The sequence below is a fragment of the Canis lupus genome, chromosome 12 (genome assembly GCF_011100685.1).
Source record: "Canis lupus familiaris isolate Mischka breed German Shepherd chromosome 12, alternate assembly UU_Cfam_GSD_1.0, whole genome shotgun sequence".
In the NCBI taxonomy this organism is placed as follows: domain Eukaryota; kingdom Metazoa; phylum Chordata; class Mammalia; order Carnivora; family Canidae; genus Canis; species Canis lupus.
In genome coordinates, this window is record NC_049233.1 from 62,697,594 (window position 1) to 62,722,338 (window position 24,745).

The window sequence follows — 24,745 nt, forward strand, 5'->3', positions numbered from 1 at the left end:
TGGTATCAAAAAATATAGAGAACTTACAAAATTCAACACCCCAAAACCAAATAATCCAGTTAAAAGTGGCAGAAGACATGAGTAGATATTTTTCCAAAGAAGGCATACAGATGGCCAACAGACACATGAAAAGATGCTCAACATCACTCATCATCAGGGAAATACAAATCAAAACTACAATGATATCACCTCACCCCAATCAGAATGGCTAAAATTAATAACACAGGAAACAATGGTGTTGGCAAGGTTGTGGAGAAAGGAGAACTCTCTTACATTGTTGGTGGGAATGTAAGGTGGTGCAACCACTGTGGAAAACAGTATGGAGGGTCCTCAAAAAGTTAAAAATAGAGCTAACCTATGACCCAGCAATTGCCCTACTAGGTATGGCTAAAATCAAAATAACAGATTACTTGAGGATAATTATTATATAGGCTATTTTAGTTGTAAGCCCCCTGCTATAACATTAATAAAATAACACAGAAAACAACAGATGTTGGTGAGGATGTAGAGAAAGGGGAACCCTCTTACACCGTTGGTGGGAATGCAAACTGGTGCAGCCACTCTGGAAAACAGTATGGAAGTTCCTCAAAAAGTTCAAAATAGGGGTACCTGGGTGGCTCAGTCAGTCGTACCTCTGACTCTTGGTTTCAGCTCAGGTCATGATCTCGGGATCTTGGGATCGAGCCCCATGTTGGCTCCATGATCAGTGGAGAGTGTGCTTCTTTACCTCTCTCTCCCTCTCTCCCTGGCCCTCCCCCTCTGCGCGCGCGCGTGCTCTCTCTCTCTCAGATAGATATTTCTTGAAAAAGTTAAAAATAAAACTACCCTATGATTCAGCAATTGCACTATGAAGTGTTTACCCAAAGGATACAAAACTACTAATTCGAAGGGATACACGCACCCCAATGTTTATAGCAGCATTATCAACAATAGCCAAATTATGGAAAGAGCCCAAATGTCCATCGACTGATGACTGGATAAAGAAGATGTAGTATAGATAGACCATGGAATACTACTCAGCCATAAAAATGAATGAAATCTTGCCATTTACAGCAATGTGGATGGAGCTAGAGAGTATTATACCAAGTGAAATAAATCAGAGAAAGAAAATACCATATGATTTCATTCATATATGGAATTTAGGAAACTAAACAAATGAACATAGAAGGTAAAAAAAAAAAAAGGCAAACCAAGAAACAGACTGTTCTTTTTTTTTTTTTTTTCAGACTGTTCTTAATTAGAAAACAAACTGATGGTTACCAGAGGAGAGGTGGGTGGGGGGAAGGATTAAATAGGTGATGGAGATTAAGGAGTGCACTTGTGATGAGCACCAGATGTCGAATGGAAGTGTTGAATCACTATACTGTACACCTGAAACTAATATTATGCTGTATGTTAACTAAACAAATTTAAATAAAAACTTGGAGAGGGACGCTTGGGTGGCTCAGTGGTTGAGCGTCTGCCTTTGGTCCAGGGCGTGATCATGGGGGCCTGGGATCGAGTCCCACATGGGGGTACCTGCATGGAGCCTGCTTCCCCCTCTGCCTATGTCTCTGCCTGTCTCTGTGTGTCTCTCATGAATAAATAAATAAAATCTTAAACAGAGGAAAAACCAGGTCAAAATAGACCAATATAATTAGGCTTTAATATGTGAGGCCATTACACTCTTCTAAGATGCTAAAAAACCCAAACAAGAAATACTGAAATCAAAATTAAAGATAACTTGAGGATAATTATTATAGAGGCTATTTTAGTTCCTTGTTGTAAGCCCCCTGCTATAACACTGATAAAGAAATATTTTGCTGTAAAGGAAAAAAAGAAAAAATTCTTTTTACTCTTTGGGTTTCATGGTAGATAGTTTCTACTGTTACGTATTAAAGTTCACCAGTGGGGCCAGCCCGGGTGGCTCAGCAGTTTAGCACCACCTTCATTCAAGGGCCTGATCCTGGAGACCCGGGATCGAGTCCCACATCGGGCTCCCTGCATGAAGCCTGCTTCTCCCTCTGCCTGTGTCTCTGCCTCTCTCTCTCTACGTGTCTGTCATGAATAATAAATAAAATCTTTAAAAAAATAAAATAAATAAAGTTCACCAATGTCCTGTCTTGTCTAATCAGCAGTTGATACAATCTAGTGTATTTTTTTCATCTCAGACATTGTAGTTCTCATCCCTACAAATTCTCTATGGGTCTTCCTTTATATCTCTCATGTTTCTACTTACCGTTTAAGTTAAAATAAATAATAAATAAAATAGTTTAAATGATATAGTTAAAAAATAAGTAATATAGTTTTAAAAATACTGTTTCTTCTGTTAATTGTAACCTTTTGTATCTGTTCAGAGTAGGTTTTGATTGATTTCTCTTCTTATGGGTTTTTTTCCTGCTTGTTTGCATTCCTGATCATCTTAGATTGGATATTGTAAATTTCATTTTGTTGAATGCTGCATATTTTTATACTCCTTTGTGTTTTCTTGATGTCTGAGAAATAGTTGTTACCTGAAGTCAGTTCTTTTTTGGGGGTCTCAATTTTCAGGTTTCTTAGGGTAGGGACACGGCAGCATTTAGTCCAGGATTAGTTATTCCCCACTACTGAGCAAGACCCCTCTGACTATTGTATCTGTGAGTTTTTCCAGTTGGTTCTAACAGGCACTATTCCAGACCATATGTAAGCAGAGAACACTATTTCCTCTAATCCTTTCAGATAGTTATTTGGCAGGCCTCAAGAAATTTCCTTAATGCACATGTTGACAGTACTCTGCAGAACACCCTGGAGAGACCCTACAGGGTTTGGAGGTGCTTTCTCTCTGCAACTCTCTTTCTGGTAATTTGTCCTGAGAACTTCGGCTGCCTTGGTCTTCGTATACTCTCAGCTCTGTCCCCTCAACTTAGGGAATCCTGAGCTCTGCCCACATTCTCCCACCTTTGCTCCTAGTCTGGAACCTTTCTCAAGGAGGTGATCTGGGGGCAACTATAGGGTTCCCCTTGTTGTTTCTCATCTCATAGAGATCATGGTCTTTTGTTACCTGATGTCCAGGGCCTAGAAAATTGTTTCATGTATTTTGTTAGAGTCCTAATTTTTTTTTTTTTTTTTTTTAGGTGGACAAGTCAATCCATTTCCTATCACTTCACTTTGGCTGGAAGCAAAAGTGATTACCTTCATTTTGAGTATAATTTATTTCAGTATAAGTTCAAACAAGTTAATATTTAATAATGGCTGTGGAAATTACCTGGCTACAAAATTCCTGAAAATTTAAGAACTGGCTCTCACAAGCCAGTATAGGCTAGCACAGCTCTGCAAGCACTTCACTTTCTGCAATAAACTGATAAAGACATTATTTTATACAATTTAAGATTACTTCTAGTCTGTCAAACCTAAATTCCATGGCCTTAAGAACTACTCTGGTCAGAGTTATTCAGTAATTTTTAAAAACAAAGCAAATAAAACTAATAAATTCTTCAAGATTTAGACTTCGGATTCAATGAACATACTGCTCTCTTTTTTCAATAGTCTTCTGCCTCCATGCAGCCTACAGCATGTTTCCAGCTTAGGTAGGTCTTTGTCACCTGTAGACTAAGAACTTACTGTAACTGTTATTTTTGCCGTTAGTTTTGTTCCTATTCCATTCTGTCTTCCATGGCATCAAGGGAATGAGCTCTCTAAAAATCACAGATTTGGTCAGGTGTTTCAATTACCTGCAGGATGAAGTCCAAGCTCCTTAGGATGGATATACACAGCCTCTGCAAACAAATAAACAACTAACAAAATAAATCACTCCCAAATTTTGTTCCCCTTGATAGTATTATACATCATATTCATGTCATGGCTTCATGGACGCATTTTGTGCCTTCTCACTCTTTGACCTTCAATTTGACCATGTGGATGCTTTGACCAATGGGATCTTAGGAATGTAATGGCATCAGTGGAAGACTATACCTGATAGCCTCTGTCCATATATCCTGAGCGCAGAATTAGTATGTAGGCTGGACTCGCAACTTGAAGCAGAGCTCCCCAGCCAACCCTACATCAGCCAATTTGGCATTGACCTGCAGACCACTGAACATGAAAATAAACGTAATTGCTGTAGGCCACCAAAAATTTTTTTGAGTATTATGGTTGTTTATTATGAAGCAAAAGCTGATGGATACCATAATTTTTTTAAAGATTTTATTTATTTGGGGGATCCCTGGGTGGCGCAGCGGTTTAGCGCCTGCCTTTGGCCCAGGGCGCGATCCTGGAGACCCGGGATCGAATCCCACATCGGGCTCCAGGTGCATGGAGCCTGCTTCTCCCTCTGCCTGTGTCTCTGCCTCTCTCTCTCTCTCTCTGTGACGATCATAAATAAATAAAAATTAAAAAAAAAGATTTTATTTATTTATTCATGAGGGACAGAGAGAGAGACAGAGGCAGAGACACAGGCAGAGGGAGAAACAGGCTCCATGCAGAAAGCCTAACGCGGACTCAATCTGGGGTCTCTAGGATCACACCCTGGGCTGAAGGTGGTGCTAAACCGTTGAGTCACCCAGGCTGCCCTGATGGATATGATAATTAAAATTTATTATTATTTCATGCCGGGAAATTTCACACCTATTAGCTCACTGAACTTTCTCAATAATCTGTGAAACAGTCTTTCTTGTATTGTATGGATGGGAGAAATGATATTTAGTGAGTTTATGTTACTTGATTAAGCTTACATACTAAGTAAGTGTGGTAGATATGAGATTGGAACTCAGGTGTTTTTTTTTTTTTTTCACTACACACCTTCATTTCCTACTGTTCCCTTAATTTGTTCTATTTTCTGCTTCAGTGATAACATACTCTAAAGTACCATTTCTAACTCTAATTTTTGCACATCCTGTGTCTAGGCATACGGTAAGGTGCTCAATAAATATTCAATGAATGGCTAGTGAATAAATGGCTGTGTAGAAGCCTCTCTTTTGCCACCTGGTTAATTCAGCATTCAAAACCTGTTTTAGAGATTATTCTTACATGAAATTTTTTCTTCACCTCTCCAATAATTTCCTCCTTTCTGGGACACCTGCGTGGCTCAACGGTTGAGCATCTGCCTTTGCCTCAAGGCGTGGCCCCTGGGTCCTGGGATTGAGTCCCACATCGGGCTCCCTGCATGGAGCCTGCTTCTCCCTCTGCCTATGTCTCTGCCTCTCTATGTCTCTCATGAATGAATAAATAAAATAAAAAAAATTTTCCTCCTGCTTTTCAATCTACCATAGTAAAAAATTCTACCTATCATACTAAATTGCCGTGATCTCATTGACACATTTGTTTTCCTTTTTTTTTTTTTTTCACATTTGTTTTCCTTACCTTAAAATATCTCATTGTTAGGGTCCACAAAAATCCATTTTGCATCCCTAGGGTTAGTGTGGGAATAGCGTGCAACTAATAAGTGTATGTTTTCACTCTCTGGGTTCTTTGTGTCCACCGAAATAGATCTAAGCTTTCTGAAAATCCCAATTAATTTAAGCATTATGACCATCCCTGATGCTATCTGTACTCATAAGCAGACACTAAAGAAAAACTGAAAACTAGTTAATTTTCAGGAGGTTTAGGAAACACCTTCTAGGACTTCCCATGTTTCTTCCATGACCTTGACAATCACTGCAAATAACAGACATTATCATGGGGAAGCACTTGTAAATACCATACTTGCAGGGGGAAATGTATGAAAATTGTTTAATTTGAAGGTTTGAGAATGATTTTTCTTAACCAGTGTTTTAAATGTATAGAATTTTATAGGGAGAAATACTTACATTTTAAGGTAATTACTTTTTAAACTCTTATGACAGAACCCACAGAAAAGGTTACCTGGAAAGTACTTTATCAAAGAATACCAACAACCACTAGATGTCAGCACTTAAGAACTGTAATCCTACCAATGTCTGATGTTGGTTTAATTTTTTGTTTTCAAGATTATGATTTATGGTAAAAGGTAACTGGAAAACACGGGAAATGTTTGCTTGAAATAGATAAAAATAACATGCTTAGAAAAAAAATAAAGTCAATTATGGCAACAATTCTAACAAGAATAAAAATCTCGTCTTAAGTGACCATTCTGCAAATCCTGGAGTGAGGTTCACCAACTGGTACTTTGCCAAAACAGATCAGGACAGGATTCCACATGCAAGGATTCGCCACAGGCAATACCCTATCATCTCAAGAACTGGAAAAGTGGACTTTGAATCTCTGTATCTGGGAATTTCTTCAAATTATGACAAGATGTTCTTTACAAAACCATACTAGTTATGGTCCTGCACATGCGCTTCCTATGTTGTTTCTTGTCAACCATCCATCAACTTTCTTCAGTTTATTTTTTTAAGTTTATTTTTTAAGTTATTTATTTGAGTAATCTCTACACCTGACATGGGACTCAAACTCCTCCTGAGCCAGTCAGGGCACCCCAGTTTATCCTTTTAAATATAAACCATGCAATCACTAAATTCCCTTTGCTTTTGAAGTATATTCAACAAACCAAAATCAGTGCGCTGACAGGCCGCTTAAAATACAAACCTTTGTTCATTTTGGTTTTTTTCCCAGAACAAAAAAATCTCTCTGGGCTGTTTCTGAATAGCAAACAAAGTAAGATGCATCAAAAACAAGGAGAATGACAAAGGTGTGTCCGCAGGGCGGGGTCTGTAAGCCTGTGGCTGAGAGTAATGCAAGTCTAATTAGCTGCTTAATGAACCATTATTAAGCTGTCTGGGGTTGAGTGAGGAATGTACACACTTGGCTCAGCTGACTGGCATCATTTTGATCTGAGTCTGAAATAAAACAATAGAATTTGTTAGGCCATTAGATACTTTCATAGGTAGCCTCAGGGAGCTCTTCCATATTGAAGTTCTGTAATACAGAAGACTAATTAAATAGCCCATTTCTTGTACCATCTGCACTTAGTTTTAAGAAATTGAACATTGTTTTTATTCTTATTTAAAAATAAAAATATGGTAAAACCACATCACAGAGTTAGCATCTCTATTCATGGTACCTTATGACAGAGATAAAATAAGGCACCAATATTGCTTTCCATTTGCCTCAACTTCAAATTTTTGTTTGCATGCTCTGAAAATTTTGTCCTAGACTATTATAGTGAATTATTATACACTAGGATTCTCTTTCAATCAATAAGATTTATATTCTCCTTTCTATAATTGTCAAAGTTATTTAAACTTAATTCTGTGTTTAAGTAGGTTCAATGTGTATTGATAGTTTTTTCCTCCATAACTTCATCATTTATTTCCATTTCCATTTTAAAGATAAAGAAAAAAGTCTCAAGGTGCTTTTGTTTATTGGGCCACCTGGCTGGCTGTCGGTAGAGTGGGTGACCAAGTCTTGGGATCATGAGTTTGGGCCCTGTTGTTGAGTGTAGAGCTTACATTAAAAAAAAAAAAAAAAAAAAAAAAAAAAGCTTTTGTTTGTTTCAGTCAATATTATATGATGGGTCAGAGATAGAGTTAGGGTTATCTGACATGGTCTTTTCTTGTTTTGAAGAGCTCATAATTTCTTTAGTCTCTTTGAGAGTCAAAGCAATTATGTAAAAGTTTGTTCTGAAGTGTGCTTTTCATCTTAATATACATCTTCTGCTTCATTCTGTTTCTGTTCCAGCATTTCTGTACAGGTCCCACGTGAGTGTTTCTTCTTATCTGTCAAAATACTATGGTAGAATTATCTTAATGCCTTTCCTTATTCATTTGAAGTCCTTACCTTAGAATATGGTGTGGAAGTTTAATTTCGATGCTATTATTTTGCTATTATTTTATAATTAGTTCCCTAGTTACCCAAGGGGGCAAAGAGTCAGTCTAAAAACCTGTGGCTGTAGGTAGTCCACCATATTAGGGCTTTATGTTATCAACTATACCATTGTACACTGATCCCAAATTATGAAAAATATTTTATCTTTTTTATTCAGTGGGATATCCTTGGAAGTTGGTTTATTCTATAGTTTAAGGGTATGTTACAGGGACGCCTGGGTGGCTCAGTGGTTGTGATACAGGGATGTCTTGGGCTCAGGGCATGATCCTGGGATTGAGTCCCACACGAGGCTCCCTACATGGAGCCTGCTTCTCCTCCCTCTGCCTATTGTCTTTGCCTCTCTGTGTCCCTCATGAATAAATAAATAAAATCCTTTTTTTTAAAAAAAAAGGTGTGTTACAAAATTTGGTAAAAAATCAGGTTAGCAGGACACCTTATGGTTTGTTAACATCCACATATCTTTCTCCTCCCACCCTTCTCCCTATCCCCTCCTCTCTCCTTTCATTTCCTTTCCTTTCCTTTCCAGGTCAACTTATCCTTTTCTCCATACAACTGGATATTTATCTGCTGCAAATTTAGTTCCCAACAGAGAATCCCTCTAACCCTTCAGAGCTCCCTCATACTGATTAGCCAGATTAGACAAACTTTTTTTTTTAATTAATTAATTAATTTATTTATTTTTAGACAAACTTTTAAATACTAGTGGTCACCGGGTCTATTACAATTGACCCTCTGCAATGGAGAAATGGCTCCAGGAGCTTACAGCTTTGCCTTTCTTATCGCCTCCCATGCTTTTAGTTGCATCTTCAAAATGGCGATACAGTGGATATCTTATTACTATAACTTACTTCTCATGACACTGTGTGATCTCAAGTAGGGAAATGCTTTGTTGAGGCCATGGAAAAGTATATACCAAACTATTAACTCTGAGAATTCTCTTGTTATGTAATGTAATACATAACATTATGTATCATGTCCTAATTTTTTTCAATAAATTCATTTCATTTCCATAATTTTAAGATTAAAGTTTTTAAAAATTAGTCAGCTTTAATACTGCAGCAAATGAAAGTTAGTACACTGGAAATTTAAATATGGAATGGCTATACATAAATAATAAGAAAATGGTCTGAGGAAAATGTAGATAAAATTATGATTAAAGAAGCAGCAGTAATGAAATTATTTCCAAATGAAGATAAATACACTAGAGCAAGTACATGGACTGAAAAAGGGCACTAATTTTATTGAAGTGCAATGAAGATTGTATTGAATGTAATCTAAATATCAATTTGAAGAAAATAAAGAAGGAAAAGGGATCCAGAACTTCTTATGGGATCAACGGACTTACTTCAGAAATGTTAAAACAATTTGAGGATGCTAGAAGTACTTTTGCATTTATAGAAGTGCTCCAACTGATTTTCCCAATTATAATGAAAACTATTCCAGTTCAGTAGGCCACAAGCATCAACTATAAGCCCCTGAAACACCTCCCAGGTGTTTCCAAGCGACAGTGATTATATTATAGATGCTCTCTCAGACACAGATAATTTGAAACAGCCAATTTCCTTGCAATGCACTAATTATTATTCAAACCCTTTCCAAGTCACCTGTTCAGCTAAGTAGGGGTGCCTGAGTTCCAAGCCTTTGGGGAACCCTGCAGAGAGTCTAAGGAATTTGAGCACCTCCATACTACTCTGAACCAGCTGTTTATTTTATGGCTAACTGCTCCACAGACTTGTTTGGAAGATAGAGCATCACTTCAGCAAAATGAGTGGTTAAATAAAAACAATGTCTTATGAATCAATATCATAGATAATATTTTAGTCCAATGCTGATTATAGTTGTGTGAAGCACAGCCCCAGTTGTCTCATGTTCGTGTGTCTTATAATTGTTCAAACAACTGTTGAAATAGTCATACCAACCTCTACATTTCTGCCCAATGTGGTTGTAGGAGGGAATGAGAATTTGCTGGAGCCTCTACCCCTATCAAGAGTGGGTAAAATCCATTCCTTTGACTAGCCCATGTGGCTCATGCTCTTCTTTGGGAAACACTGCAAGATTCTGTCCCTTGGCAATGCTTGCTGGGCCATTGTTTTCACTATCATCCTGATGTTGGCACATGTCTTTTCATCTCCAGCCAAATAATCTCCTGGTCTTTGTTGTATTGACCCCACAGTGGAAGACAGAGGGGTGATAAAGTGTGTGTGTGTTTTTTTAGTGACTCTTTTGGCCTCCAAATATAACTCTTACTATGAAATGATTCCTCACTCTACTGAAATGTCCCCTTTATGAGGGTAGGCATCAAATCTTAACCGTATTTCTAGGATACTTCCAGGAACATAATAAGTGGTCAATCATATTTATTCAATGAGTGGCCTAAGTACTTCAAGGATTGACTAGAGAGTATATAAATGACAAGACTGACTTTAAAAATATCCTTTCTGGGGCACCTGGGTGGCTCAGCAGTTGAGCGTCTGACTTCGGCTCAGGGCATGATCCTGGAGACCCGGGATCAAGTCCTGTGCCTGGCTCTCTGCAGGGAGCCTGCTTCTCCCTCTCTGCCTGTATCTCTGCCTCTCTCTCTATGTCTCTCATAAATAAATAAATAAATAAATAAATAAATAAATAAATAAATAAATAAATAAAATCTTTAAAAAATATATCCTTTCTGGTAGGCTTATTTTTCAGACAAGATGACATAGACTTCTCTACTTGCTCCTGCTAAGTATAGCCATAAACCCTAGAAATAACAATAGAAGCATCATAGGAGGACTTTGAAAGGTAAAGAAGGGAAAGGTAGACTGGCGAGGGACCTAAGACCAGAGTCACAACATAGAGGCAGGTATCTTAATTATCCTCCTCACCTGGCAACAGAAAGCACCCCAGACCCGATGTCTTCCGGACCCGCATCTGGTAGCAGAAGATGGACCAGGTCCAGGTTCATTCCTCCCCTGAGTCAAATAAGAGTCCTGCAAATAATACCACGCAGGCCACGTGGCAGTGACAAGGGGGACAGAGTGGAAGTTCCCCTGACAAGAAGTGGCCCTGTGGAACTACTCTTTATTCCTGTGGGCTGAAGATTTCCTTTCCCACCTAAAGGCACAGGTAGTTTGGACTGGAGAAGTGCCTTTTATCCCCACAGGTGGCAACAGTAGAGATCAGTGGGAACCCTAATGGCACCAGGGGAAGCAAGCAGACCAAAATAACACAGCAAAGGCTCCAAAAATTAAATTGTCATTGGAATCACAGTCTACAAGTAGAATGTGACTGCATGCTAAACTTCTCTTTTTAAAGATTCTATTTATTTATTTATGAGACACACAGTCAGAGACATAGGCAGAGGGAGAAGCAGGCTCCCTGTAGGAGCCTGATGGAGGATTCAATCCCAGGACCCTGGGATCAATGACCTGAGCCAAAGGCAGAAGCTCAACCATTGAGCCACCCAGGTGCCCCCTGCATGCTAAACTTAAACAGAGTGACTGCCTGCTAAAATAGAAGATGTATATAGGACCTACAATTTCCTAATACAACAGCCCAAGTCTTTAATAGTATAACAGAAAATCTCCTGTCATACCTAGAGCCAGAGAAATCACAACTTGAATGAGAAAAGACAGTGAAATGACACCAAGATGAATCAGATTTTGAAATTATCTAACATGGGTTAGAGAGTAACCATCATAAAAATACTTTCTCAAGCAAATACAATTCTCTTGAAACAAAGGAAAATGCAGAAAATCTCAGTAAAGAAACAGATTTTTAAAAAAGATTTTATGTATTCATGAGAGACACACACAGAGAAAGAGGCAGAGACATAGGCAGAGGGAGAGGCAGGCTCCATGCAGGGAGCCCGACGTGGGACTCCAGGATCATGCCCTGGGCCAAAGGCAGATGCTTAACCGCGGAGCCACCCAGGTGTCCCAAGAAACAGATGTTTAAAAATAGAAAATAGCAAGCTGAAACAACAACCAAAATCAATACATTACTAGATGGGCTCAATTGTACAATGGAGATGATAGGATAGAAGCAGTAAACTTAAGAACAGATAAATAGAATTTAACAAATCAGAATAACAGGAAAAAAAAAAACAGACTTCATGAAAAGAATACCTTTTCCCTGATGATCAACAGGAACCTCTTTTGCTATGTGTTGAATTATTTCCCATCCTGATACATTAAACCCCACTCCCATCCAGCTGGGTGGATTTCATCTTCCTTCTCTGTCTTAATTTCATTATCACAGGACCTAGCTGTCAGTTCTAATGCTTTCTCCAGGGTTCCTGGGACTCTAAGCAAAAAGGAAATTGTATAACCTGCTTCAAGGTTACGTTGAGTAGATTAACAACCAGTGTCACTTTCTGCATCCTTCCATCTCCCATCCAACAGATATTTCTAATGGTTCCTCAGATGAGATAGCATTGGGCTGCCCCATCGGGACTCAGAAGCACAGTCTCCTAGCTGGAATCTATCTATGACAATCCTTTGAGCTCTAGAAGTTAGCTCCGTAAATTTGAAAAGTAAATGTCTGTATCGAAATATATAAACTTTTATTGAGATACTATGAATTAGCTACTCATTACGCAAAGTGAAAAAAAAAATATAAAAAGCAGTATTAAAAAAACATTTTTTTTTTCAGTACAAGTCACATCCCTTTCAGAAGAAATCTTAACTTTTATCAACAACTCCTTAATCTTTGGTTTTCTTTGCTGCCTTTAAGAAAAATAGGTCTTCTACTTATGGTATTTTGAAACTGCTCACAATTATGCCTGCTGCTTCAATTTGTGTGTTCTACTTTGGGAACAGTTTTGACATCTAAAGGCTTACTTTAGCTGTTTCAACTGCTTTGTAACTAGGTTTTCAGAGCTTAGGGGAAGTCTGTTGTTAACTAATTAGCTCTGGCTAATTACTTGCATATTCTAATTGCTCTAGCTATCTATCCCTGAATCCACCATAATCTCCGAGACCTGAATTCTTGGCACTTCTCTCACTTGTCAGATTTGGCTTCCTTCCGTTCTGAAGCTTGCCCGCTAAACCGATTTTTTCTGGCTCTCTTCAGACTGGGTGGATAACAGAGGAAAACATAGACTCAAATGACAAATCACAAAATGTGACTCCTGCCACTTCCTTCCTTCAAATTCGGGACAAACTCATATGGTTACTTAAAAAAATAAAATAAAATAAAATAAACCATCAGCAAGTGCTTATAGTATTCCAGGCAAGGTAATGGTCTGTTGAGAAAAGGGAACTGGAGGTAGCCACACTGAAGCATCTCCCCAGTTAAGCCTCTCTTCCCATCTGAGTTTTGTGTTCATGTTATTTTGCATATTATCCTTCTTGAGTTTAAATCCTAGCTTAAGGACCTACTTTCTGTGTGTCTATGAGTAAATTATTTAACACCCCTCAACCAGATCTCAGCTTATCCATTTATAAAATGAGAATTTTATTGTATCTATATCACAATTCTGTGGAAAGGATCAAAATGAGAATTTTATTTTACCTTTATCACCAATTCTGTGGTGATCAAAAGTGCCTGGAGTATAGTAAGTGCTTGATACGTGCTGGCTATTATTAGTCCTTTTTATCACTGAAAAAAGTTGTTTCCGTATTCTTTATTTACTAAATTACAAATTTTGTGAGAACAGTCTTATTCATCTCTGTGTACCAAAAATTTTGGGAGGCTTTATCTGAAAGTGATTGACCTCCTTTCGTGGTTTCTTTCTTTTTAAGATTTTATTTTTTATTCATGAGAGACAGAGAGGGAGAGACAGAGGGGGAAGCAGAGGGAGAAGCAGGCTCCATGCAGGGAGCCTGACGTGGGACTCAATCCCGGGTCTGCAGGATCAGGTCCTGGGCCGTAGGCGGCGCTAAACTGCTGAGCCACCCCGGCTGCCCCCTTCTGTGGTTTCTATTGCCACCACTGACATCACCTTTGCCATAGACTCTGTCACACTTCTCCAACAAGACTGCTATGTGGCTACAGAAAAATTGTCACAAACAGCCTTCTAATTTGGTAGGAAATCCCATACTTGCTTTATTTTGAGGTCAACAAATATACCAGGAGGCAGCAGAGATATCCCTGGCTCTGTATTTCTCTCTCTTTTTTTAAGACTTTATTTATTCAGGAGAAAAAGAGAGAGAGGCAGACACAGGCAGAGGGAGAAGCAGGTTCCATGCAGGGAGCCCCATGTGGGTCTCCAGGATCACACCCCGGGCAGGTGCTAAACCACTGAGCCACCCAGGCCTCCCTCTGTATTTCTCAAAACCCCAATTTGGAGTCACAGAGGACTGGCATTGGAGCCTGGGCATCTGCATTTCTAACAATCACTATGTGACTTTTCGAACCATATATTAATTCCCATTGGATGATGTAGCATAATTAATTCAATTAATCATGATTCTATATGATTTTTTAATCTCTTCAAGCAAGGTGAATTTTTAAGCAAGGTGAACCTGGTAGGAAATCTGTATCACATCATTTTATTTCTGTATATTTTCATTAGGAGAAGGGCACAGACTAAAGGCAGTAGTCAGAGGTAAATGCTTCTCTCACACTTATTCTACTAGGCCTCTGGAATTGAAGTTGACTGAATTTTACTTAGGTCCCCATTTTGTAGAAAAAGTTGCCTTTATGTGTATTTGGATGTATTTTAAATACATCCCAGTATAAATATACTAACACCCGTACCTAATTTAAAGTAATCTTCTAGAAACATGCCTGAAGGCTAGTCTATGTTACCACTCCCTGGGCTTGACATTTGAAGTAGTGGTTCCAAGTCAGTGGGTCATTGCAAGGTCTAGATTTGTGCGAAGTATTAGGAGGCCTGATTGGCTGTTGAGAGAAGCCCTAGTTTTCAATATGGCTTCTTTGTTTTAATCTCCATTTGTCTTGCTTCTCTGTACGTACCATAACCGGTTCAGAACTGGGAAAAGGAAAACGGGGTATTATTTAATGCCTTACCAAGTTATCAGAAACTAGGGACAAACCCAAGGCATAGCAAAGGAAGAAGAAAAATTAGTGTACAGTAAAAAAAAAAATAGAAAAGATTAACTGGAATTAAAATTTTAAAAGGAATTCTAAAAATAAAATAAATAAAATAATAATAATTTTATTTTAAAAATAAGTAGGAAACAGAGACTGAAATAAGAAAAGCAAAACAAAGAACATATTTTTAAAATAACCGAAAGTGGTAAGAATGGCACTAACAATTGCTTTTTGTACTATTCCTGACAGCCAGCTGAAGAAGAGACTGAGTAGACGAAAGTCTAGAATGTTGATCTTTCCTCTTCTTAATGCTGCCTTTATGTGCAGACAAAAAATTAGTAATTGACCATTGATAACACAGAAATGTAATTATAGATACAGATACTGGTCACGAAAGAACTTTATCATGAACATGGGTAGGTTAACTGATGACTTTAAGACGTACCTACTAAAAGGGAAAACTTTCATGTATTTTACAAATCTGGTATAATTTAATTCGTTAGTTCTTTTGAAAATGTCTCAGAAATCATGATTCAAAGGAATTTGAATTGACGTCCGAGAATTTAAATTTCTATTAAGCTCTTTAGGTGATTTTGATGTGAGTGATCTGTGGAACACTCTTTGAGAAACATGAAGTAGTAAATAACCTTAGAATCCTCCTCTGGAGGGGCGGCTGGGTGGCTCAGTCAGTTGTTTCTGATTCTTGATTTCAGTTCAGGTCATGATCTCCGGGTCACTGAATTCAGCCCCGAATTGGTCTCTGTGCTCAATATGGAGTCTGCTTGTTCCTCTCCCTCTGCTCCCCCCACAACCCCGGGCTCCCTCTCTCTCCCAAATAAATAAATGAATAAAATCTTTAAAAAAATCCTCCTCTGGAAATGATTATGTTTACTTCATAGGTTTTATTTTTTATGAGATATAAATGAAATAATGTACATAAATGCTTCTAACAGAGTCTAGCACTTAGTAAGGACTCGACACATGTTAATTCTTCACCCCAAATCACTTCCTTTTTTAAAAAATATTTTATTTATTTATTCATGAGAGACAAAGAGAGAGAGAGAGGGGCAGAGACACAGGCAGAGGGAGAAGCAGGCTCCACAAAGGGAGCTCAATCTGGTACTCGATCCCAGGACCCCAGGATCACGTCCTGGGCTGAAGGCAGACGCTCAACCGCTGAGCCACCCAGGCATCCCCCGAAATCCATTCCTAATTTAGAAATTGTTTTCACTATACCAAAAGGACAAATGCTTAATTACAATATAATTTCTCCCTGCTCAATCAGATCACAATAAATATATTCTGGTGTTCAGTTAGATTTATTTCTCAATAGTTTTACTGATTGTTTAAGACTAATCTACCACCTGCCCCTGGTTAACATCCATTATACTATGTTCTAATATATGAACATCAAGATGGGTGTCATAATATTTTAATTCTGCCCCATAATTTGTGCTAACTTATTTGTCACTATCTTAAATACCATATACCACTTGTACTTTAACACTATCTTTCCACGACTTGATCTGTAGGGCTGAAAGCACAGTAATTTCAGTTTTTAAGGTAAGACCAATGTAAGAGAGGACTCCAGGCAGACAACTTGTTGGGAATTCCTTACCCATCAACTCTATAATGATTTTTTTAAGTCAACTCTATCCCCAACATGGGACTCAAATGACAGATCAAGAGTTGTATGCTCTATCAACTAAGCCAGCCAGGTGACTCAACTGTATAATAATATTATTATTTTATTCTTTTAGAGAGAGAGGAGTGTGAGGGGGAAGAAGGGTACAGAAGGTGAGGGAGAGAGAATCCCAATCAGGCTTCATACTCAGAGTGGAATCTGATGCAGGGTGTGACCTCACAACCTCAAGATCATGGACAGAAATCAAGAGTTGGATGCTTAACTAACTGAGCCACCCAGGTGCCCCTATGATTTTTAATAATCAAGCATTTAATATAATCTATGTTAAAGCTAAATAACAAGAAAAGCATGTGAATCTGCAAAGTTTTGGGGCATCCTCCATTTTTCTTCTTTGACATTTCAAAATACGTTGCAATGAAGTAAGTCCAGTGTCTTGCTTTTCTCAGTATATCTATTTTTATGGACAATCCTTAAACTCTTTGAATTTTTGTTGGGGAGAAATCTCATATCTAAAACTTGGGGGGCACCTGGGTGGCTCAGTCAGTTAAGTGTCTGCCTTTGTCCCAGGTCATGATCTCTAGGTCCTAGGATGGAGCCCCACATCAGGCTTCCTGCACAGCAGGGAGTCTGTTTTTCTCTCTCTCTCAAATAAATTCTTTTTTAAAAATTAAATTAAAAAACCCTTGAAAATGGACTTCAAAAATTAACAGAAACACCTTCTTCATGTCTATCACCTCCTATAACCCTGATGGAGAGAAAGGGATCTCTTGTTTTTGTTTTAAAAAAGAATTTCAAAAATTATTTTAAATGTCTTGCCTTGTATGTTGTATTTCTGACAAGACTAAAAGCAGATGATTCCAAGAAGTCCTTTTCTAGATTATACAATGATCATACAAGAGAACCTTGAACCATATTGCGTCAGTACCTCTTATAATTTATATATAAAGTTCTGAGTAATACTACTGAAGGGAAAAATGTAAAAAAGATGTTAAGTTTCTGAATTTATCATTATTTGTATGTCATTCTTTACCTTGTTTGTTCAGTGGCCAGTGAGTCAGTATTAATTTTAGATAAAGAAGATGGGCATGATTTGAAGGTTAGCAAAGTGTTTTTCATCTATGCTCCTCAAATACAACTCCCTACTCTTCCAAGGGACTCAAAACAAATTTGCCTGCCCTGGAAATTCTTCCCCAAATCCTGGTTAGAAAGCAAAGATAGGAAAAATTGTGTGAGAAGCCACATAAAAAAGTGCTAGCTTATGATTACACGTGTACAAAGAGTTTACTTAGTGGGATGCCTGGGTGGCTCAGTGGTTGAGCATCTGCCTTTGGCTCAGGTCGTGGTCCTGGGATCGAGTTCCACATCAGGCTCCCTTCAGGGAGCCTGCTTCTCCCTCTGCTTGTGTCTCTGCTTCTCTCTGTGTCTCATGAATAAATAAATAAAATCTTAAAAAAAAAAAAAGAGTTTACTTACCATGTTAGTTCTCATCACAAAGCAGGTGGGTCTGAATGAAAATGGAACCTTGAGAAGGAGGCCATGCAAAAATGATCTGACACATTTGTGTAGAAGTTGTGGATGAATGGGTTGCCATGACCTGGAGATGTCCTATGACAAAAGCTGGAAAGGACTTGGGGATCAGAATTTCATATCAGTTTTGCTGTGTAACAAACCACGCCAAAATGTAGTGGCTTAAAACTTCAAACACTTATTACTTCTAATATATCTTTGGGTTGGCTAGGTGATTCTCATTGGAAGAGAGCACAGACTAAAGGCAGTAGTCAGAAGGTAAATGGTACTCCCACACTTACCATACCAGGCCAAGGATCCAGGCCCTGTAATTGAAGTTGACTAAATTTTACTTAGGTCACTGTTTTGTATTTCTTTTGTTGCTTTTGTGTGTGTGTGTGTATATTCAGATATAAGTATATATATTCAGATATATTCTAGGTATGTGCCAACACAAATGTATGGGTGGGTGCCACATTCTTGATTGATCTTTGTTCTGAGATAGTTTAATCCCTCTACAGGTTTTTATTTCATTTAGCTTCTCCTCCAAGACCAATTTTTAAAAATATTTTATTTATTAATGAGAGACAGAGAGAGCGAGAAAGAGAGAGGCAGAGACACAGGCAGAGGGAGAAGCAGGCCCCAGGCAGGGAGCCTGATGTGGGACTCGATCCTGGGACTCCAGGTTTACACCCTGGGCTGAAGGCAGGCGCCAAGCTGCTGAGCCACCCAGGGATCTCCCCAAGACCAATTTTTAATTAGCCAAACCTTTACAAACTTTTATGTTTTACTGTATAGAGTGAAAATGCAGTTGCCATTTTATTATTTATTTTTTATATTATTTATTTATTTATTCATGAGAGACAGAGAGAGAGAGAGAGAGAGAGAGAGAGGCAGAGACACAGGCAGAGGGAGAAGCAGGCTCCATGCAGGGAGCCCGACATGGGACTCGATCCAGGGTCTCCAAGATCAGGCCCTGGGCTGAAGGTGGCGCTAAACCGCTGAACCACCAGGGTTGCCCCCTGTTGCCATTTTAAATACTACAAGACCCTAGATTTCTGACCTTCTGGTGGCTAGTACTAAATAAATCCTTTTCTACCTTAAGGCTTGGGAGAATTGGAGGAAAGTAGTGCAACTGTTCATTTATTCAGTCTGTTCTATGGCTATTTATTGTATACCTGCTCCAAAGTATAAAAAGCAAACAAAAACACCTCCTCATGGGGTTAAATTATATTGTAACATATGAAAATGACACTACTGATGTGCCATCATTAAGTCCTGGAGTTTAATTTCCCAGAAGTAAGGGAATACAGATAAATTTCCCATTAGTTTGCACTTTTTCTGTTTTCACCAAACTGCCCTCTCTAAACCTTAGTGCCCCTTTTACACTCCCACAGTAGTGTATGAAAGTAGTGGCTTGTCCATAACCTTGCCAAAAGAGTGTGCTGTCAAACCTCAGGATTTTGTCAGTTTCATAGGCAAACACAAATTTTGTCATTTGTCAAAATCAAAACACAAAATGTCAAATTTTTATGAAAGCTAAATTTTTTGCCCATTTTTCATTTTTTCCTTCTATATGTGAGGGAGAGTCCAAAAGATACCTCACAGTTTGGGTGGTAGTGCTCCTTTTATAAACTTTTATTTTTTTTAATTTTTAAAAAAGATTTTATTATTTATGCATGAGAGACACACAGAGAGAGGCAGAGACACAGGCAGAGGGAGAAGCAGGCTCCACTCAGGGAGCCTGATGTGGGACTCGATCCTGGGACTCCCGGGATCATGACCTGAGCCCAAGGCAGATGCTTAACCACTGAGCCACCCAGGCGTTCCAATTTTTAATTTTGAAAATAAGATGAATTATATTTGTGATAGGCATACAGAATTCTAAATCAAGCATTTGTGACCAGAATTATTTCTTTTTGTGTAACAATGGGGGAAAAATCGATGTGAAATGCAACTGGCTGACTCAGTTCTAAGAGGATGCAACTCTTGATTTCAGGGTTGTGAGGTAAGCCCCACATTAGGTATAGTGATTACTAAAAAAAATAAAAATAAACTTAAAACACAAGAGTTTCATACTTATTTTTTAAAAACTGATGTGGATCTATTCAGTTCTCTGCAAAGAGATATTCATTTTTAAAAAATATTTAAAAGACTTTATTTACTTATTTATTTAGAGAGTATGAGCAGGGGGAGGGGCAGAGAGGGAGAGAGAGAGAACTTTAAACAGACGCTGCACTGAGCACACAGCCTGACACTGGATTTGATCCCACAACCCCAAGAGCATGACCTGAGCCAAAACCAAGAGTCAGGACGCCCAACTGACTGAATCACCCAGGTGCCCTGACAGATACTCATTTTTCAGTGAAGAAGCAAAATCATATAGTTCTAATAATGATATCTTATGGGTTTAATTGCTATCCCTCCAAAAGATATATTGCTGTCCTAACCCCCAGTAGCTGCAAATGTGACCTTACTTGGAAATAGAGTCTTTGCAGATGATCAAGTTAAGATGAGGTCATTAGGGTGGGCCCTAGCAAACAAATACAATACTACTCTTAAACACTATTTTAGGGGCAGCCTGGGTGGCTCAGTGGTTTAGTGCCGCCTTCAGCCCAGGGCATGGTCCTGGAGACCCAAGATCGAGTCCCTGCATGGAGCCTGCTTCTCCCCCTGCCTGTTTCTCAGCCTCTGAGAAACAGAGGCTCTGTCTCTCATGAATAAATAAAACCTTAAAAAAAAATTGCCAAGAGCTATATACAAATAATAAATTCACTTGCCTTTAACATTCTTTTGTATCTTTTCATCTACTCTTAATCACACTATGATATTCTTTAGCAAGTGCTTAGTCTATTAAAGTTCATTATCTCCCCTTTCCTGGCAACTGATATGACAATATACATTACATATTATAATGTCCCATTTTCCATTTTTTTGACAGCAGCATGATGCCATGATGATAATTAATTTGAAATAAAAAAGGAATATTACCTCTTGATTTGCCTGGGATAACTACTGTAGATTATATTTTTAATGTTTTAATTTTTATTTTGTTTGCAATTCTTCTTAGGACTTCACATAGGTGTTACATAATATACCTAAAGTCTAATAAAGCACCTAGAAGACATAGTTATTAAAAGAAAATAAAGCCCACTCTATAAGTGCATTGTTTGTAAGTCCTACTCATAAATAAAAAATTACTAAAATGCTTTTAAGTCAAAGTATATATTTCAGATGGTGATATATAATTAATTGCTGTTTTTCATTTCTAGTGGTCAATGTCTGCATCCTTTTCCACTAAATTATATTTAGGATCATAGTGTAAAGTATGTAGCATTATAACAAATCAATTGCAATCGATTGATACAATGGTTATAACTAAGAATTGCATCTAAAAGAATCTTCTGTACTACTCTGCACTACTCAGTGAGTAATGTAAGAAATATTTTATGTACTTGCCAATGAAAAGGCATCTTTAAAGTCAGTCATATTCTACACAGGCTCAATGGAAAGTTGGGTAACCATCTAGGGAATTTACTAAAAGTAGCCAGTCTGGAAAATTGTTAGGGGGAGTCACAATTCTTCCACATCTGATCAGTTTGTCTGCACTTATTTCATCCTCAGGCCAGAAACTTTTTTTTTTTTTTTTCTAGACTGTTTATCCCTGAGGGATGAACTGGTATCCTTATCCTAATTTAGGAATTGGAAGGGAGAATATGGTCATCAATTCACAGTAATGCTCTGGAGATTTGCTTTTTAGTCATAGTTTATCTAGCCAACTAGCCTTTATTATCACGTTCATGTTCCAAGTTTTCCACTTTTGTTTTTATTTTTTTAAAATTTTTAAAAAGATTTATTTATTTATTCATTCAGAGAGAGCGAAGAGAGAGGCAGAGACAGGCAGAGGGAGAAGCAGGCTCCATGCAGGAAGCCCGATGTGGGACTCCATCCTGGGTCTCCAGGATCACACCCCGGGCTGCAGGCGGCGCTAAACCGCTGTACCACCGGGGCTGCCCCACTTTTGTTTTTAATACCATATATGCTTATTATTTTTTAACATGTCTTACTGAAATATTTAATGAACCCCTTTAATCAGTTCCATGGAATACAAATTTTCCTTTACTTACGAGGGGGTTATGGCCCGATAAACCAACTCCAGGTTGAAAATACGTAATTCGAAAACGCAGTCAATATACCTAACCTACCAAACATCATAGCTTAGCCTAGCCTACCTTAAATGTGCTCAGAACACTCTTATTAGACTACAGTTGGGCAAATTTATGTAATGCAAAGTCTATTTTATAATAAAGTGTTGAATATCTCATATAATTTTTTAAAGATTCTTAAAATTTATTTATTCATAGAGACAGAGAAGGAGAGAGAGAGAGAGGCAGAGACACGGGCAGGGGGAGAAGCAGGCTCCATGCAGGGAGCCCGACGTGGGTCTCGATCCCGGGTCTCCAGGATCGCACCCTGGGCTGAAGGCGACGCTAAACCACTGAGCCCCCCGGGCTGCCCAAATTCTCACATAATCTACTGAACACTGTACTGAACGTGAACAACACAGTGGCCGTGTGGTTACGGAATGGTTCACCTGTGGGGACGCCTCGGTGGCTCAGTGGTTGAGCGTCTGTCTGCCTTTGGCTCAGGTCGTGACCCCAGGGTCCTGGAATCGAGTCCCGCAGGGCTGTTTCTGCCTCTGCCTGTGTCTCTGTCTCTGCGTGTATGTCTCTCTCATGAGTAAATAAAATCATGGGAGGCCCAGATAGCTCAGCAGTTGAGCCTGCCTTTGGCCCCGGGCCTGACCCTGGAGACCCCGGATCGAGTCCTGCATCGGGCTCCGTGCGTGGAGCCCTGCTTCTCCCTCTGACTCTCTCTCTTTCTTTGTGTCTCTCTCATTGATAAATAAATAAAAATCTTTACAAAAATGGTCATATGCGAACCTGTTAGTAACCGCTGCGAGCACTTGCCACCGCCCAGCATCAGGAGACAGGAGCTGTCACGTGACCCCAGCCCTGGAAAAGATCAAGACTGCAAAAGATCAAAACTCGAAATGTAGAAGAACGCTTTCTACTGAACGCCTATTGCTTTCACACCCTCTTCACGTCGAAAAATGGTTAGTTTAAATCACGTAAGCCAGGGGCTGTCTGTCTGTAGTCCGTATTGGATCAGACCAGATCCCAGATCCCAGATCCCAGATCCCAGGCTTGGTGTCAGACGGCGGTCGACCAGCACTACCTGGTCCTGGGTGTACGAAGAGAAGCTTTGGCAGGAAGGAGCTGTGCAATCACCAAGCAGGAACCAAGGGGGAGCGCAGGCCGTTGACGTTTTGGGAAGAAATACCCAAATACGACGGTTCGGCCTGCGTGTTGGGCCGCAGGTCTTTTGGGTAGTTTGCGAGGTAACTGCTGCGTGCGTCCAGCTTGAGCGAACCGAAGCGGCTCGGAGTGGGTTCCCCCAGCCGCCGTGCCGCGGGGGCGCTCGGGGGATCCCCAGGTGCGTCCCGCCGGGACTTGGATGCGCACGGGGGGGGGGGGCAGCGGCTCCTGCGCGGTCCCCCCGGGGCGCGCCCGGCGGGAGGGAGGCGGGAGGCCGACGCGCGCCCCGGGGTCGCCGGCTGAGGCTCTCCGGGGTCGCGGTGTCAGGCCCCCCGCACCCCCGCCCCCGCCGCGGCGGCCCAGCTCCGCCAGCGCCGCGCACGCCCGGCCCGGCCCGGGGATGAACCGCCAGGTCCAATGTGGCGCGGCGGGCGCGGGCAGCCAATGACGCGGCCCCGAGCGGCGGCGGGCAGGTGTGCGCGTGCCGCCGCCTGACGCAGGGCTCGAGCCGAGCCGCCCGCCGCCGCCGCCGCCGCCGCCGCCCCCGGCCCGGCCCCCTCCTCCCCGCGCCCCGCCACCCGCCGGGCTGCGGCGGCGGAGCGGCGGCGACACACACTGCGCGCCCGGGGCCGAGCGCCGCCCTCGCTCCGCGGCCCCCGCCCGCCCCCGCCCGCCGGCTCCCGAGGCGCTGCCCCTCCCGGCCCCCGCCGCGCGCAGCCCGGGGCTCGACCGCGGACGCCAGGCCCCTTCTCCGCCCCGGGCGGCCGGACCGAGCGGCGCGCGAGCTCCCGCCTCCGCCTCCGCGTCCCCCGCTCCCACCCGCGCTCCCACCCGCGCTGGCGACGCGACCATGAGGCGCCCCCGCAGGTAAGCGGCGCGGCCGGGGGAGCGCGCGGGCGCGGACGGCGCTGGCGGCGCCGGGGCCGGCACGTGAGCAGCGTCGAGGGGAGCTCGCGGGCCCGGCGGGGAGGGCGTGGGGCTGGCGGCGGGCGGCCGCGCGGGCGCCGGGGCCGCGTCCTTCCCGCGCCGGCCGAGCCGCGTCGCCCCCCGAGGGGCCGCGGAGGCGCCGCCGAGGCGCGGGCGGCCGATGTACTTCCGGGTTCACACCTTTCAGTCCCCGCGCGGTGCCGCGGGGTCGGCGTCGCCCGCGCGCTCGCCGGGCGCTGGGGGCGCTGGGGGCGCTGGGAGCGCGGGGAGCCGGCGGGGGCGGTGGGGGCGGGCGGGCGCGGGCGGGGGCGGGCGGGCGCGCGGGGCCGCACCGGCAGGGGGCGTCCGCTCCTGCCCTGGGCGCCCCCCGCCGGGCGTCGGGGATCGCGGGGGCCGCGGGAGCGCCGCGGTGGCTGCGGCGTCGGAACGGAGGCTGCGAGGAGGACGGAGGGACGCGACGCGGCGGGCTGGAGGGCGCCCCGGGAAGGGGAAACCAGCACGCAAGCCCCCGAGCAGTCGCGGGAGCCTCGACCACCGGCCGGGACCTCGGAAGCGGGTGCATTACGAGCATGTGCAGCCCAAAACTTTTCCTTTTTGAGCTTTTCATTTTTTTTGA

General features: G+C 41.5%; 1 long non-coding RNA gene across 1 annotated transcript; it reads right to left on the reverse strand.

Moving 5' to 3' along the window:
- Nucleotides 1–7,429: 7,429 nt before the first annotated feature.
- LOC119874225 lies at nucleotides 7,430–23,289 on the reverse strand. Its single transcript, XR_005367480.1, has 3 exons — nucleotides 23,123–23,289; nucleotides 22,828–22,899; nucleotides 7,430–7,649 (listed from the first exon to the last, which is right to left on the reverse strand). It is a non-coding gene; the product is annotated as an uncharacterized LOC119874225 (long non-coding RNA).
- Nucleotides 23,290–24,745: the final 1,456 nt, after the last annotated feature.